This window comes from Delphinapterus leucas, chromosome 1 (genome assembly GCF_059928025.1).
Source record: "Delphinapterus leucas isolate spDelLeu-1000000601 "Yukka" chromosome 1, BTC_Dleu_Yukka2, whole genome shotgun sequence".
Lineage (NCBI taxonomy): Eukaryota > Metazoa > Chordata > Mammalia > Artiodactyla > Monodontidae > Delphinapterus > Delphinapterus leucas.
In genome coordinates this window covers 138,572,728-138,577,130 of record NC_143129.1, presented here as the reverse complement: position 1 = coordinate 138,577,130, position 4,403 = coordinate 138,572,728, and the positions used below count along the sequence as shown (strand labels likewise).

The 4,403-nt window shown below is 48.5% G+C and overlaps 1 pseudogene; it reads right to left on the bottom strand.

Annotated features, from left to right (window-relative positions):
• Nucleotides 1-2,920: 2,920 nt before the first annotated feature.
• Nucleotides 2,921-3,964, bottom strand: LOC149750745 (uncharacterized; annotated as a pseudogene).
• Between the last annotated feature and the right edge of the window lie 439 nt (nucleotides 3,965-4,403).

Genomic DNA, 4,403 nt, shown 5'->3' with positions numbered 1-4,403 from the left:
GGAAAAGAAGTAGCTAAGATCTTCAGATATATGCCCACACACACACCAACCAATATGTGTTTCCATGACATAAAAGCACAATTACAGGGGGCTTCCCTGGTGGCGCAGTGGTTGGGAGTCCGCCTGCCGATGCAGGGGACACGGGTTCGTGCCCCGGTCCGGGAGGATCCCACATGCCGCGGAGCGGCTGGGCCCGTGAGCCATGGCCACTGAGCCTGTGCGTCCGGAGCCTGTGCTCCGCAACGGGAGAAGCCGCAACAGTGAGAGGCCGGCGTACCGCAAAAAAAAAGCACAATTACACATCAGAGAATAAAACAGGTGTCTCCAAAGTACAATGCTGTCTCTTATAAAATGTCTCATTATAAAATGAGGCCATAAGCTATAGTTCCCACCTTTTCTAAAGTCTCCTCCATTCGTTCATTTATATAACTATGCGTGAAGATGATGAGATGAGTGACTAAAATTCTAGGATAAAGGTAGTAATTGCAGAAGAGAAACGTCAGCTCAACGTATGAGGTGGGATTTGTATTCTTTGAACATTAACCCCATCACTTTATTATGACAGAACTAAGGCATGGACCTAGGGACTGGGAGAGAGGGAGAAGTTTCTACCTTAAAGTTTAGAATGTAAACCCCAAGAGAAATACTCCTGCATTTCTTCATATCTCTGCTAGCACCCAGAACAGTGTGGGACACATAAAATAAATTCCACAAATATGTGTTGGTTTCAACTGGTTTTTCTTCACAAAGCCCTCTTACCTAATTACTAACTGGTCCCCAAAAGCTGACAATCCAAAGCCATCTGACCTTAAATTTGATAACTTTATGGTGTTTGTTAGTTACACAGTGGGGTTTTCCTGCTAATGAATCTCCTATGGCATCTGTTTCAAAATGAAAGTCTATTACATTATTAGACACACTCCCAGTGTACAGAAGCTGTATAGAAGTGAAATGCAGCCGAAGTCTGAGCTCTTGACATTGCATTGGCAAGCAGAAGCATCAAGGCTGGACCCAGTTAAAAAAAAAAAAAAAAGAAGAAGAAGAAAGTGGGATGCACACATTTACATCCAATACCCCAACCCAAAGCCTTCTTTAACCTTCCTTTTGATATGTTGAGTTATTCTCAAAAGTGAAAAGGAGGTGTTCTGGGTAGGAATGCTGGTTTGATTTGGTACTTAGGTAGGTAAGAAGAAGGGGAACTAATGAATATTACACAATGGAAAAACAAAAGCATTGAAAGGACTATAATTTTCCTGCCTAAATAATCCAGTCCTTTCATCACGAACTGTTACTATTACATAGATATAGACCAGCAAAAATATTTAATGTGCAACAATACTTATTGTAAATAATTTTTGTAACCAAATCAACAAAGGACCATCACTATAGGTCAGATGCCAGGATATGGCAATAGCTACACTATACCAAATTTTTCTGTGTGATAGTATGCTAAAATGAGATTTGGTTGGTTTGGTCATTAAATAAATATGTTCTTCATATTTATAGAAGTATAGATCAATTCATTCTTTGGCTTCTCCCAATGCACACTTGCCCCCTTCCTCCACCATTAATACTTCCTTGTGAAACGTTGTAATACTCTACCATTACTAAAGGCTATAAACACCATCTTGTACCACACCTTCAACATGGCAAAACCACCAAGGTGCCCATTTCTCCAGGTGACCTTTCCCAATAACTTGTAATAATGCCCCAGAGTTAGTTGGGACTATGCTAGGTTGTGGTGCAACAGAAGTCACCCAGATGTATAATCAGAAGATCTGGGCTCTCCATGACCTGACTCCACCACTTCTCTGTAGGACTTTAAGTGAGCCCCCACCCCGGGTATCCTTGAACCAAGGTTTCCTCTTCTGTGAAGAGGAAACTTGAAGTCCTACTTCACAGAAGGGTTATGAGAATCACATGAGACCTCATAGGTAAAATTTCTAATACAGTAACCGAGCACATAGTAGGTGCCTAATAAATTGATGTTAAAGGTAGATTCTGGAATATAGATCTGCGTTGCTGACATAGGAAAATTTCTTTAAAGAAACAAAATGTACCAACTATGGTTTCTATCCCCATGTCTTTATTTCTTCATATTCAAAATGAGGATAACATGTAAGGTGATATAAATTAAACGAGGTAATAGTAAATAGCAGTAGTAAGTGATCCATAACATAATATGTTATTATTTGTCTATGAGGAGGGGATTAGCTAGAGTCGTTATCAAAATTCCACTAACCTGTCCTTCTACCCTAATCAGACACTCAAACCTCTCTGGCTCTCTCTGCCCTCTTCTAAGGCCCTAATCTTCAAAAAAACAGAAAAGAGCTAGACAAAGTCTTAAAAGTTAGATTTATTAGTATAAAAGATGGTTTTCTCATATTAGAAATCGATGAAAGCTCACTCTAGAAGGCACCTATAGTTTCTCATCTACATTATCTCGTTTAATTCTCACAAGGATCCTGTCAGACAGGTACAACGATTCCCCTTTTAAAGAATGAAGAAACCGAGACTCAGAAAGATCATGCAACTTGTCCAAGGCCACACAGCCACTCTTCTCAGTGAAACAAGCCGCACTCCATGAGACAGGCCTTGGAGGAGGGACGTCTTTGGTCCTCGAATCCCCCAATTCCTGTATTTACTCCCCCAATTCCTGTATTTACTCCCTCAATTCCCCACTCCCCAAAAGTTCATTCTCAGTGCCCTCAGGACTCGTGCTGCTACCAACAGATCCGTAACTTTGGAGCTCAGAACTCAGGCTTAGGAGCTGAGAGATGGCCCTGGACAAAACAGGGCCCTGCTTCCCCTGGGTCGCCTTTCTGGGCCAACTGTCTTCCCTTCTCTCTGCTGCTATCTGGAACACGCCTGTAGGTGGCGCCCTGATTCGCTCGGGGAATTTGGAGGGCGAGGACACGGGTCACCAGCTGCCTCCCCTCAAGTCCATTTTAAATAGTCCCTTGGCTGGAGCTCAGCACAGGAACCCTGGTAATGTGGACGTGCCCCCCTGCCCGGTCTCTCTTCCTCTCCCCCACCTCGCCCCTCCCCTCCCCCGCCTGGCCCCTCCTCTCCACCCCCTCTCCCCACAGCGGCTGGTGCGGTGCGGAAGCGGTCTTCCTGCGCTTCCCCTGAGGTCGGGCTCGGGAGCAGATCTCCAAGCCCTCTAGGCCGAGCCTGGCGCTTCGGGGCGGTGCTTCGGCCCCAGAGCCTCGTCCTGCCAGCCCCCGCCCCTCCCCGCTCCCTTCCCGCCCCCTCTGGTGCCGCAGCTGTAGAGGGGGTGGAGGGATGGGGAGAGAGTGTGACCCGTGAATGCTGGGCGGAGCGGGGCAGCTTTAAAAACTTCTGAAAGGCCACGTTCAAAGCCTCCAGGGACCGAATTTGGGCCCTAAGGCGGTATCCACCGAGGGGCCTACAAGGGGGCGGAGGGTGCACCTGTAGGGCTGGGAGCGCACTGCCTGGGAAGAGGGTCTGGGTACCCGCGAGCCCTGAAGCTTCGGCCCCGCACTCGCCACCTGGCCTCAGCCTCCTCCATCCCAAGCCCTCGCCCCCTCCGGGAACCCGCGGCCCCTCCCGGGACCTTGGCTTTCATCCTCCCCGCGGGACAGCAGCGGGGCGGGGTGGGAGCCTCTTTGGGCCGCGCGTTCCCCGCAGGGTCTTCCTTCCCTCAGGCCCCTCCTTAGGAACCCGAGATTTCGCAGCAAAATTGAATTCCCGGATTTTAATTCCAATCCGCCCGGGTGGGAGGCGGCCGAGGAAGTGGGCATCGCGAAGGAGGAAACGTTCCCATTTTACCTTCTACCCCCATAAAAATCACTGGGGAGGGTAAGAAGGAAGGGAAAGCGGGAGGAGGGGCCCACGCTTGGGGAGGGGAGGTGGCGAGGGTCGCATAGTGGCGGATCGGATAGTCGTCCCGGCGGGCGGCGTCTGGAGTCGCCGATATCGCTGTGCGCCCCGCTTGTGCCATCTGGGGGCACACGGGGAGGGGCAGCCGCTGGCCAGGGCGGCTCTTCGACAGAGAGCGGACGCCGCCCCTCGCGGAGCAGAGAGGGAACTAAAGGGATTTGCATTAGTACCGCATTATGAGGATCATCAGGCCCCAAAGTCCTTCCTATAGAGGCTCTTGAATGAATTAGGTAAATGATTTGCTCCACTGGTAGTTTCTGAAGAAGACATTTTTCTCAAATCTTCTGAAATTGAGCTCTTTAGCTGGGGAGCAAATACGGGGAGGCTCCTCGTAGGACCGTTTCCACCCCTGCGGTCTCTCTGGGTGTGAATTGATGGGTGGGTTAGTGGGGACACGTGGGAAGAGGTAGACATGGAATCGAACAAAGCTGCGTGATTTAGTTAAGGAAGAAAAAGCTGCTGAAAATAGAGTCGTTTAAAAATAAACTACATAAAGTTTA